General features: G+C 44.1%; 1 protein-coding gene and 1 long non-coding RNA gene across 2 annotated transcripts in view; one reads left to right on the forward strand and one right to left on the reverse strand.

The window, feature by feature from the left end:
• The window catches only part of SERTAD2 (SERTA domain containing 2), an 85602-nt gene that overhangs the window by 9938 nt on the left and 61817 nt on the right, over positions 1-13847 (forward strand). The window lies entirely within an intron of this gene.
• The window catches only part of LOC130362876 (uncharacterized), a 92613-nt gene continuing 85111 nt past the window's right edge, over positions 6346-13847 (reverse strand). The window contains exon 4 of the long non-coding RNA XR_008891605.1: positions 6346-6602. This is a non-coding gene — a long non-coding RNA (uncharacterized LOC130362876). The remainder of the gene's footprint in view (positions 6603-13847) is intronic.

Raw genomic sequence — 13847 nt, forward strand, 5'->3', positions numbered from 1 at the left:
CACAGTATAGAATGTCAGCGCCAGCGGCCCGCAACAAACAGGAGGACGAGGAGAGCAGCGCATGTGAGTATTTACCCCGATGGGGGCAGCTGATAATTAATTTGAGGGGGGGGGATACCGTTATATACCGTGGAACCGCCAAAAGTTACAAAAATACCGTGATACACACATTTGGTCATACCGCCCAGCTCTACTCACAATAGCACATGCACAACCCATACATGCAGATAGGAGGACGAGATATAAGGATGAGATAGGAGGACGGGATAGGAAGTAGAGATAGGGGGTTGGGATATGACAACAATATATGAGGATGAAGTCAAAAGCTTCCTCTGTTGATTTTACTCCACAACAAGGATTAGGAAGGAAAACCGGGCAACACCGGGGACTCAGCTAGTACCCTATAAGACAATCGCCTGTATTTTGTGAATTTGCCCAGTGCAGAAGATCAAGAGTGGTGTGTGCTTTTAGATGACAGTCAATGTGGTACTATTCTCCACCCCACCCTTCGCTTTTCCTAAGGAAATGGTCTCCAAACTATGAAGCTCCAGCTGCTGCAAAACTACAACTCCCAACCATGCTGGGAGTTGTAGTTTTGCAACAGCTGGGGGTCCACAGTTTCGAAACTACAGCCCTCACATAATCACTTAGAGCAGTGATCCAGCCAGGGTGCTGCAGCTGTTGCAAAACTACAACTCCCAGCATGTCCGGGCAACCTTTGGCTGTCTCGGCATGCTGAGAGTTGTCATTTTGCAACAGCTGGAGGCACCATGATTGGGAAACACTGGTTTCAAGATTGATTCTGGTCTTGGCCTGATCATGGTGTTTAGATCGTGATGAGACTGAATGAATTAAAGGGATCAAAAATGTAGTGTAATGTAATCTAATGCTTGTTGTTTGGGCTGGAAAAGGGTTGACTGCAGAGTTCACCAATGGTGCACATTCATGGTCCATTATTAGAGGCAAAGTGACCTAAGGCCACATTCACACATTTAGGTTTTAAATTGAAGTTTTTTTTTTTCAAATACAAATCCAGGAATGGATCATAAATGGAGGAAACATATAAAGGAAAGACTAATAGAATCAAAAAGTTAGACTAGGCCAATGGTCCCCAAACTGCGGACCTACAGCTGTTACCTTTGGCTGTCCGGGCATGCTGGGAGTTATAGTTTTGCAACATCTGGAGGTTCGCAGTTTGAAGATCACTGGACTGGCTGAGTTTGCGCTAATGTTTTAAAAGTGACTCAGGCTGTTTAAAAATCTGGCGCATCTTACACTGTGTGCTTGTACTACACCACCTTTAAGATGGTATAATTAAGGACTGTTTTTTTTTTTTTTTTTTATATGACGCAGTCGTTTAAAAAAATTGGCGCAATTTAAGTCTAGCTCCTTGCCTGCTCTTTTTTGGAGGCCAGGCCCCTTTAGAAAACAAAATGCCACACATGGTGCAAACAAGGCAAAATTCTTTTGAAAATGTGTTCTTTTTCAGCAAATCTGATGCAGTTTACAAAAAATAAAAAAAATAAAAAATTAACCAATTCCGTTTTTTCTCATCTTTTCACATCCATTACTGGCTTTATATTCAATAATTGCAATGTGTGAACCCTAATGTGATGACACCCAACATATTCACATGTTTAGGCTGTAGTTAAATTACAAAGTTTTGCCACGATTTGTGCAATCTCTGTAAGATTATGCTGTTTGGCAATTTTTACTGCATATTCGGACAATAGCGATTAAATGGCGACAGTATTGTTAATTTAATGCCACGTGTGAACACAGCCTCATGTGTAGTCTAATGCAGTCTATTGTTTTCTGGTATCAGTCGTTTCAGGCTGGTAAAGGGCCGACTATGACGTTCATCAATAAGCTGCATGGGCTTGGTCCCTTATGACCGTGTTGATTCTTAGCTGGCATTATATAATTTTGCAGATCTTGTAGTAAGATTACACATGAAATATTTCCTATCAATTAAATTTAAATGTAATAAATGAATAGCATTTGATATGCAATGCCCGTAGAGCCTGTAGTGTGGCACGGTCTCATTGTATGACCCGTCTGGGGCGGTGGAGTGGACATGCATGGTGACATTGTATGGCAGATTATAAATAATGGCTGCAGTGATTCTTTGCAGCTCTGCCGCTCTTGTTTTCTGTGCGCCGGACACAAGAGGAGATGGCTCCAGTTGCAACAGCACTTGGCAATAAAGAGAGTGTAGTCGAGAGAACTGGCTCACGACCGAGTCCAAAGATCGCAAGCTGCACTTCTCCGGAGCCAGAAGAAAAGGGGCAAGGTCCATTTAAATGTAGACCGGCTGCCTGCATTATGTGCAGTATCCTGTGCACCGTGCTCTTCCTCTGGGCTGACTGTAACACATTGCTTGCCAGAAGATCTAGAATTTCCTCTCGCTCTGTGTTTTTTTTTTTTTTGCGTTTTTTTTTTTCAAAGTTCTAAAATCCGTCATTTTGACCTTTTAGTGTTGCTAGACCAGTTTTTTTTAAAGTGACGGATGCAGTGGTCACGAATTTATTATCTGTGTGTTTTAGATTTTTGTGCAAATTTTGCCACAACTGACGCAAAAAAAAAAAAAAAAAACACACAAATCTAGACCACCTCCCGACGAGGACTAAAAAAAGATTATTTATTCCTGTCTGCAAAAAATTAAAAATCATCAGCCAGAGTGAAAGAGAGAATAAGGTAGAGAATAAGAATGTTTAAAGGGGTACTCCACCCCTAGAAATCTTATCCCCTATCCAAAGGATAGGGGATGAGATGTCTGATCGCGGGGGTCCCTCCACAATATAGAATGCAGCACCCACCTGTATCTGCTTCCGGCAGCTCTGGAGGTTCTGGCTCCCGACCACGGGATCGGAAGATCGTGATGTCACGACTCCGTCCCGTGTGATGTCACTCTCCGCCCCTTCAATGCAAGTCTATGGGACAGCTGCCACGCCCCCTCCCGTAGGCTTGCATTGAGGGGGCGGAGCGTGACATCACGCGGGGGCGGAGCCTTGACGTCACAATGCTCTGGCCTTTGATCGACAGTAATCAGACCCGGAGCGAACTCCGGGGACTGATTTTAACGGGGTGCGGCATGCAATATCACGGGGGGTCCCCAGCGGTGGGACCACCGCGATCAGGCATCTTATCCCCTATCCTTTTGATAGGGGATAAGATGTCTAAGCACCGGAATACCCCTTTAAAGACATAAAAATTTTAAAAACGTGCAAATGAAAAGTAAAACAGTTGTCCATATGAAACAATCAGATCTATTTTATAAGGGAAAAAAAAAAAAAAAGGAATGGTAAAGACGTAAGAAACCATAACAATTTCATGTGCCCAAGTTTAAAAAAATATCCGACAAAGTGATGATAACAAAATAAAAAAAAAAGTGAAAAGGTAAAAAAAAAAATTGTAAAAATCTGTTCAACTAAAACCTCCATCTCTCAAACAATAATTATTTTTTATTCCTGGCCTGTGGCACTATTCAAATGTGAGACTCTCTTTGCAGACCTTCTTTTAGGCACTAATTTGCCTTTAAAATTGAATCTAAAACAAATAAAGCCAAACACACACAAACAAGCCCCTCAGAAGCAGGCAAAACATGATCTGAAAGCGGCGGTAGAAAATGATCTGGGTGCAGATCTGCGTGAAATTTATCCTGGTCACTGCGACAATATGATACATTTGGAGCAGCACCGCCCAAAAAAACACATCTAGACAAACAATGAAAATGATCTAGCCAAGACCATTATTGATAAATAGCCCCCTGTGTCTCTTACTGATATAGGCAGAAAGATCGTTTGGACTTGATTATTTAATGCAAGAAATAAATCCATCAGAACAAAAATAAACTGGTGTAATGGACTGGTGATCACTGGTAACCATTGTGTACTGCAGTACATTTCCTAGGGGAGTGTCACCTGCTATGACACTGTCATAGAAACTGTAGAAATGCTGTCTGTGCCCATACAGCAGCATTTCCCAACCAGGGTGCCTCCAGCTGTTGCAAAACTACAACTCCCGGCATGCCCGGACAGCCTTCGGCTGTCCGGGCATGCAGGGAGTTGTAGTTTTGCAACAGCTGGAGGCACCCTGGATGGGAAACACTGTCATACAGAATGGCTGTAATAACAGCAGCTGGGGGTCGCACCGGTGGGCTCATTGGTTCTCCATGTCGGGTCCCTCATTGGGAAGCATGAGATAGCTGTCACAACTAAGACAGCTGCACTGCACGTGACGTACTGCGTTATGTACGATGGGACCCTCAGAGCTGTGTCTCCTCTTAGGCTGAGGCTACATCTAAAATTTTAGTATCACGACAGCTGTGATAGCATGAAGCTGGGAGAAAGGAGTAGACTTTTTTTTTTTAACTGATGACCTAATGCTGAGTAACTTGAATTGCATGAAAGTCACAAAATGCATCATGAGTCACATTCCACCCAACATCAAAAGTTGAGGAATATTTATTTTAAAACTAGAGATTGCGGGAATATTACTTGAAAAGGGGTCTCTACTGTAGATCTTTACAACTGTCTAATTCTAGGGGTTTAACTGTTAAAAGCGCTCCTGCGGTTCGGTGTCCCGGCGGCAGGCGCTCCCCTGCTTTTTTGGGCACTCCTGCGGTCCGGTGTCCTGGCCGCAGGCGCTTGCCTGTGCTGCCCCCTCCCCGGACAGTGGGAACTCCCGTGTACCCTACTTACCTCTCCACGCTCCTGTGCGTTCTGTTTGCCGGCGCGCTCACCCATCCCCTGGTGCGTGTGTGCGCCGGCTCTCTGAGATTTAAAGGGCCAGCACGGTAATTGGTAATTGACGGGCGCTGACCCTATAAAGGGGACTGACTTCCCCTTGACCCTTAGAGAGAGCCTTAGAGAAAGCATTTTCCTCTGTGTTCTGATTATTTGTGTACCGTACCTTTCTGCTAAGTTCCTGACCTTGCTCCTGTGCCGCCAGCCTCTGACCACCTTGTCACGTCCCTGACCATGCTCCTGTGCCACCAGCACTGACCTTTTGCCTGACCTGACATACGAGCTTGCTTTATCCTTCCTGTGCCATGCTACACCTCAGCAGCCTGTGTGGACAAGTCGTATCAGGGGTAACAACCTGGGTGTCGCCTGCCGCAGCAAGTCCATCCCGCTTTGCAAATTCAAATAGAGAAAACAGACATGGTCGCACATCCACAACATGCACAATGATCTAATGCTTCTCAGCGGGCTCTGGTGAAAACCAGCAGCACCTTAGACTCTGCTACCTGGTACGACCCATGTCATCTTCCACACAGGTCCAGCGGATCCACTTCTCCATCACCAGCCGTTACATTAACCATGGGTCCATCAGTTACGAGGACAGGAGGATCTTAAAGGGGTACTCCGGTGGAAAGCAATTTTTTTCAAATCAACTATTGTCAGAAAGTTATACAGATTTCTAAAAATTTCAACTTTTTATTAAAAAAATCTTAATCCTTCCAGTACTTATCAGTTGCTGTATGTACAAAGGTTGAGTTGTTCTTTTCTGTCTGACCACAGTGCTCTCTGCTGACACCTCTGTCCATCTCAGGAACTGTCTGGAGCAGCATAGGTTTGCTATGGGGATTTGCTCCTACTCTGGACAGTACTATAGAGGCTTCAGGAACCACTGGAGGCCCTCAAGCTAATACCATCCCGACCACGAAAACGGCTGTCACGCCCCCTCCCATAGACTTGCATTGAGGGGGCGGGTGTGACATCACACGGGGGCGGAGTCGTGACGTCACGATCTTCCGTTCTCGTAGTCGGGATCGTATTAGTCTGAGGGCCTCCAGCGGTTCCGTAGGCCGTTACAGGTGGGTGCCGCATGGTAGAATGCGGGGTCCCCAGCGGCGGGACCCCCGCCATCAGACATCTTATCCCCTATCCTTTGGATAGGGGATAAGATGTCTAGGGGTGGAGTACCCCTTTAAGTGACATGACATGAGTATCAGTGGTATATCAGTCCTACATATTACTACGTCAGGCCTACCTTGTTGGACTACAACCTCCCTGTAGCTAGGACTCTTGACTGCATCGCATGCATAGTGAAATAGGAGGAAAACTGAGGAAGCATGGTGTTAAGGAAAGCACACTGGCTAAAAGCTTAGACCAGCTGAGCTTAGGTTTCTTTCCCGTTCAGGGGTGACAATTGTTTGTATGTTATCCTAAAGCCTCATTCACACATTGTAGGATTGTTCAGTATTCTGCACTGGCATTTGTAACTAGTACTTCATTGCAGACCATACTGCTCAGGATGTAAAGATTCCTTTCTTGGCTAGTTTGCAGGTGATTCATTTGGGTAAGAACAAATATCTGATTCATGAGTGAGTCACAGCTTTATTATGGCGATGTACAACCGAGCCTCTTCCAGTAATGAAATGGTGAAGTTGTGTAGTGTTTTAGGTGGCCATTGTTGGAGCCTCGGCATTCCACGTTCACATTCCACTATTGTAGCAGCTCTAGCTATAAGGAGCAGCCTGCACAAGGAGGAGGGCTTGTTACTTCTCCTTCCAGTAAGTACACGATGTTCTCTCCCTGCTATCTGCACTCGCAGGCTCAGAGTTTCAGGGAGATGGCGGACACCCCAGAATAGAACTGGATGAAACATAAATCCACATTTAATACTATTTACTTGTTAGTTCGTCCTTTGGTGAGAAAAAAACATTACAAGTCAATCAGAATATGTACAAACATAAATAAAGAAATCAGTTTGCAGTTAAAATGTAATAAAATTAATTTTGTTATTTACACAAGTGGTTGTGGCCCCTAGATTTTTTTCAAAATACCACGGGTCTCATGCCATACATGTTATTATTGCTGCTGTTGCCAGTGATTGTGCCATACACCCATGTGACCACTGCAACCAGTCATCTGCTTGTAGGTGCTGTTCATTGATGCTGTTGTAAAATCCTGGGGTATCCCTGCTTATCCCTGATCCTAAGGCCCTATTGATGCAGGTAGAGATTTTATTTGTTTGCCCAATTTCTATATCATATTTCATTGTTTTTTTTTTTTTTTTTTTGGGGGGGGGGGGGTCCAGTGTAAAGGCCCCAATAGAAAACAATGTCATCTAAACCAACCCCCCCCCCCCCCCCCCATTTTGGTAGGACCACCCAAATGTCTAATGTGTATATTGGCCTTCTAACTTTTGTGGTGAGCTGGGGTGTTGCAATAGTGTAGCAGGGTCTGGTGGTATTAACCCTGGGGGGGGCAAGATGTTATTAACCCCTTAAAGTTCGTGACGCCAGGATGGGGTTCTTCCGGTATGGTTGCTGCCGTCAAGCAACCCAATAACAGTTTTCAATAAAAGAATGTCCACAGCCGGAATTATGCAAGAACTGGAACTTTTACTTGTAATTCTTAAGAAACAGCCTTTACAAATATGCAGTTTCTTTTGAGGCAACCGGGACACAGGATACCTCACAGGCTTGCTGGGACCTGTAGTATTGAGATGATTTATGCAGGTCACTGTGCTACTAATATTATTCTTGAGTTGAGTAGTAGTCACTAGAATTGTAGATAGAGCTTGATAACTCACGTTTTGAAGTGGCTGCAGGTTCTTTAGGCTTTGGCCTAGATGAGATTAATTTAGATAGTACAGGTATTGTGCTTGGCTGAAATCCAGGAATCAAGAGAGCGAGTTTAGAGACTACAGCCCCTTATATACTAAGGAGGCTGGATTAAAGCCCATTGGTTGCAAAGCCTGTGGGTCCTGTACCCAGGGAACTCTGGGTAGTGTCACATGACAGTGGTTTACATGACTAACACTTCTGTACACATTTGTGCAAACTTTATACATATTGACAATGCATACACAATATATACAATGCATTTATATGAGACAATAGAAGGTGAGCAAAGGGGTGAACCCTGCAGGAGAGTGCTATGGACTGCAGGGACTTTTCCTGAGGGGACTTAGGGAGGGTACAGGACCATGTCCTGTACCGGGACACCACACTGTCCCCTTGTAGAGGATGTCTTGGGATACAAAAGGTTGGATACATTCCTCTGCCCGACCCTTTTTTTATTCTCAGAGAGATAAGCCGCCTCCACAAGAATCTGGCGGAGGCTTACTCCTCCTGTTTACATTGAAAACACGTGAACGTTCGGCCAAGCCAAATAAGAAATGGTAAGCTATAGGACAATCTAAATAAAACCTAATTTAAACAGGACTATACATGTTAGATGTTGTCACCTGATGTATCCCATTACAGTCTTATGCCTACAGTCATGGCCTGCGAGATCACAGCCGCTGGGTGCATGGTCTATATATGAGTTGCAGTAATGTTGCACAAGTCAACAAGTTTGATATTTTGGTGCAAGGAAGAGTCTGTAGCTATAGCAGGTGCAGAGATTGCACATCTAGGCTTTAAACCAGTACTCTATAGCAAGTATTATTTAGGGAAAGCTCTAGGACAGTGGTGTTCAACCTGCGGACCTCCAGATGTTGCAAAACTACAACTCCCAGCATGCCCGGACAGCCAACGGCTGTCCGGGCATGCTGGGAGTTGTAGTTTTGCAACATATGGAGGTCCGCAGGTTGAAGACCACTGTTCTAGGAGAAGCTTAGGACCTCCCTGCACCCAGCGGCTGTAATCTCGCAGGCCATGACTGTAGGCATAAGACTGTCTGCACATGTTAAAGGGGTTATCCAGGAAAAAACTTTTTTTATATATCAACTGGCTCCAGAAAGTTAAACAGATTTGTAAATTACTTCTATTAAAAAATCTTAATCCTTTCAGTACTTATGAGCTTCTGAAGTTAAGGTTGTTCTTGTCTGTCTAAATCCTCTCTGATAACACCTGTCTCGGGAACCGCCCAGTTTAGAAGAGGTTTGCTATGGGGATTTGCTTCTAAACTGGGCGCTTCCCGAGACACGTGTCATCAGAGAGCACTTAGACAGAAAAGAACAACCTTAACTTCAGAAGCTCATAAGTACTGAAAGGATTAAGATTTTTTTAATAGAAGTAATTTACAAATCTGTTTAACTTTCTGGAGCCAGTTGATATATATATGTAAAAAAAAAGTTTTTTCCCGGATAACCCTTTTAACCCAGGCAGCTGAGGACAGTGATTTTTGCTGGCTATATTATTCACACTTACACAAGATAGGGGAAGGGTTGGGTAGTTCTGTGGTCAGCGCCCCCTATCTAATATAGTCTCATTCACTTTCAAGGTGATATATTTTTGTGTTTGTATACTTACAGTATATATACAGCTATTTTCGACTACAAATCAACTACTTCCAGACTCTTCTGCGTGTGTTATGTTTCATACTGTTCTATCTCTCAGCTAAACTAGATATTCCAGTTCCCTAGCACAGCTATTGAATTCATGTTATCGGTTTAGCATATCCTTGATCATTATTCACAGGTTTTGCACTGGCCCCTGGCTGTAGGTTTTCAGTGCACGAACAGTATGCATGCCCCAAAAAAATATCAAAATATGGAAAGGGCATGTTAACAGATTATTTATGGTGCAGTTTTCTCATGACCGTATCATTGATTTATTTTGGTATATCAATGCGTTCTATAATTCTGTATTGTCAGTGAGTTGTAAAAAAAAGTTTTAATGAAGTAAAAGGCTGCATTCACACCACGTTTTTGCAACACATTTCCCGTATCAGGTTTTTGATGAAAAACTGATTCCTCAAAACCTGACTAAAGTGTATCAAAACGTGTGTACAAATTTTTACCCGTATACGGTTTAAAAAATGTCATTTTGCATCATTTTTTTTTACAAAAAAGTGTGTTTTTAACTTTTCACTACATTATGAATAAAGTTTCACTTATTTGATTGAAATTCCACGGATTCCTCAAAACCTGACTAAACTGTATCAAAACGTGTGTATACTAAACTGTATCAAAACAGTTAAAAACCGTATACGGTTTGAAAAATGATGTCCGGTTGCATCCGTTTTTTAAGAAAAAAACATGTACGTTTTTTAACTTTTCACTCCATTTTGAATAAAGTTTCACTTGTTTGATTGAAATTCCAAGAAAAAAAACTGTGCAAAGTAAAAAAAAAAAAGTATGGTGAAATCCGGATGGACCCGTACGCACATACGGTTCTCTACGGTTTCCATTGACTCCCATGTTAAAAATAAAACATATACGGTTTAATACAGTTTTTCATCCGGACCAAAAACCGTGGTAGACTACGGTTTTGGGGATCGGGAAAAAAACCTGACAAAACCAACACAGGATGCAAAACGGACACAACCTGATGCATCTTTTTGCATACGGTTTCCAAAGGAGAGTCAATGCATGCGGTTTTCAATACGGTTCCGTACGGTTTTCCCATTGAAAATGTATACGGGAACTGTATTGCAAAAACGTGGCGTGAATCACAGCCGCCTTGAGTATATAAGTAAATTGCATTGGATTATGTGTAACTTCTCTGCATAGCTGTGCTTCACATGACCCATGCCTACAATTCTTTTGCCTCTTTCTTCAAAATGGTCTATAGCAGCGGTCCCCAACCTAAGTCCTCAAGGTGCACCAACATTCAGTTACTCCATTGGAACAGAACAGGCAAGAATTCAAATCCTAGACCAGTGGTCTTCAACCTGCGGACCTGCAGATGTAGCAAAACTACAACTCCCAGCATGCCCGGACAGCCAACGGCTGTCCGGGCATGCTGGGAGTTGTAGTTTTGCAACATCTGGAGGTCCGCAGGTTGGAGACCACTGTCCTAGACTGTCAGTGGGCCCTGATGACTGGGTTGGGGACCACTGGTCTGTTATTCAGAGGGTGCAGGAGAATAGGACTGGGGCAACTGTTCATCAGTCTGCTGGGAACTGGCTACATAAGGACTAAATTAGCAAATATGTTGAGGAAGGTATAGCGGTAAATAGGATTGCATTATTGGGTTTAGAGATGAGCGATCTTACAGTAAATTTGATTCGTCACGAACTTCTCGGCTCGGCAGTTGATGGCTTATCCTGCGTAAATGAGTTCAGCTTTCAGGTGCTCCGGTGGGCTGGAAAAGGTGGATACATTCCTAGGAAAGAGTCTCCTAGGACTGTATCCACCTTTTCCAGCCCACCGGAGCACCTGAAAGCTGAACTAATTTATGCAGGAAAAGTCATCAACTGCCGAGCCGAGAAGTTCGTGACGAATCGAATTTACTGTACGTTCGCTCATCTCTAATTAGGTTGTTTCTTGTGATTGGCAGTTTGCCACTCGTAGACCCCATTCAGATCACGATTTCTTCATACAATACCAGCATGAACTTTTCAAAAAGGTTTCCTGACATAAACTGCCATGTGTTCCCTATGGGTCCATTGACTTTACAGAGCCACTCTGTGACTGTTTAGAGTACTTCCTATATGGTTTCAGTGAAGGAGCGCGGTGTGCTGCAAAAAAAATGCATTCGGGAAATGGACTGAACGTGGTCACTATTAGTGTACATTTGTTCCATTAAAGACAATAGGCCTGCTGGGAACACGTCCACAAACACGTGCAGAAATTGTGCTGTCAGTGGGGCCTACACGTCTGCTGCAGAATGCAAAATCCAGGCTGCAATATGCAATAGACAGAAGCCTAAAAATGTACGGGAACATTTCCTGATAAATCTGCAGGGAAATATGCATCTGCAAAGCTGCTCTGTCATGCAAATTTATGTATGGAAAACGCCTGAAAAACTATCATCTTAAAACAAAAGACACTAGGATGCTCACCTTACCAAACCTTAGTGCAGTGTTTCCCAACCATGGTGTCTCCAGGTGTTGCCAAACTATAACTCCCAGCATGCCGGACAGCAAAAGACTGTCCAGGCATGCTGGGAGTTGTAGTTTTGCAACATCTGGAGGTGCCCTGGTTGGGAAACACTGCCTTAGTGCTTCCTTGACAAGTTAGCCCCCTACCTGTCTGTGTACATTTGTCCTTAAAGGGGTACTCCATTGGCCAGCGTTCAGAACTAAATGTTCCAAACACTATTTTCGCGCTGCGGGGGTCGGCTACGTCTCTCGTGACATCATGGCCATGCCTCCCTACTGTCCCTCGTGACATCATGGCCATGCCCCCCTACTGTCTCTCGTGACATCATGGCCATGCCCCCCCCCTCAATGCAAGTCAATGGGAGGGGGCGTCACGCAGCACGAGAACAGTGTTCGGAACATTTAGTTCCGAACACTGGCCAGTGGAGTACCCCTTTAAGTGTGAACACAACACATCATCGTTGATGGTTGGGTAAACAGTAATTTTTATGGGGGTTAGGGGGAGATTATTTGTAATGCCCCCATTGAAGTCAATAGGGAAAATCTGTAACAAATTCTTGCTCTTTTCACTACTGAAATTGACATGCCGGGTGTGGTGTGCCACTAGGGTGAGTGGCAGGGCCACGGGTGTTGCGGTGATGAGTGTTGGGATCAGATGTTATTAACCCCGGGGGTCGGGTGGTATTCCCCCCCGTGACGCCAATATGGTTTTCGGGTTCCGGAACAACACACGCCTGGATTCTCCGCTATCCCACGGGCTAGTAGTGAATAAAGAGTCCACAACCAGTTGAGGGTAAACGGAGGCTTTACTGAATAGAAGACTGGTGTAATTATCTTCACAGCTATGACCAGAATTCCCAGAGATGTGACCAGGACCCAGAGGACCTCGCAGCTTGCTGGACCAATATACTTGTAATAAACGTGACTTTAACTTGTAATTTAGACTTGACTGGTACAATGTGCAGGACTTAACTAACTTCAGTGACAGCAGACATAGACTTGTAGACTTACTGGAGAGTTGTAGCTTGTGGTACTCCAGATACTGAACACTGGTCTCTAAGGCCTCTGGTAGCTGCTTCAGCAAAGACTTTGATGTTACTTACAGGTATTAGCACATAACTCAAAGAGAGTGAATTAAACATGGCTGCCCCTTTATATAGTGCGGGGGCTGGAGTAGAGCCCATTGGTCAAGCTGTGGGACATAGGTTAGAGCTGGTGCTCTCTGGGAGTACATGTTACAACCAATCATATAACTGCATAACACAACATGTGACAGGCGTACTCACAGGTTCTTGAGTCCTCCACAGGTCCTGTATACTATCTAGACATGCTCTTAAAGATACACACGCCGCATTTAATAAATTAACAAGAGAACAATGGAAGTCCCTGCTGGGAAGCCCCCAGGTAACTGAGGGACTCAACCTGACAGGGCCTACAGGTAGTACAGGAACATGTACCTGTACTGGGACATCACACGCAGAATAGGTCACTGAATGGGAAAGAGAGTTGTTAAAATCTGATCTACATGTATTGTTTTGTAATCAGCTGCATATTTCCCATTTGCAACTAAACTGCTCAAAAAAATAAAGGGAACACTAAGATAACACATCCTAGATCTGAATGAATGAACTAATCATATGAAATACTTTCGTCTTAACATAGCTGAATGTGCTGACAACAAAATCACACAAAAATTATCAATGGAAATCAAATCTATCAACCCATGGAGGTCTGGATATGGAGTCACACTCAAAATCACAGTGGAAAACCACACTACAGGCTGATCCAACTTTATGTAATGTCCTTAAAACAAGTCAAAATGAGGCTCAGTAGTGTGTGTGGCCTCCACGTGCCCGTATGATCTCCCTACAATGCCTGGGCATGCTCCTGATGAGGTGGCGGATGGTCTCCTGGGGGATGTCCTCCCAGACCTGGAATAAAGCGAGACATGATGTCCCAGATGTGCTCAATCAGATTCAGGTTGGGGGAACAGGCGGGCCAGTCCATAGCATCAATACCTTCCTCTTGCAGGAACTGCTGATACACTCCAGCCACATGAGGTCTAGCATTGTCTTGCATTAGGAGGAACCCATGACCAACCGCACCAGCATATGGTCTCAC

The sequence above is a fragment of the Hyla sarda genome, chromosome 3 (genome assembly GCF_029499605.1).
Source record: "Hyla sarda isolate aHylSar1 chromosome 3, aHylSar1.hap1, whole genome shotgun sequence".
Taxonomy (NCBI): domain Eukaryota; kingdom Metazoa; phylum Chordata; class Amphibia; order Anura; family Hylidae; genus Hyla; species Hyla sarda.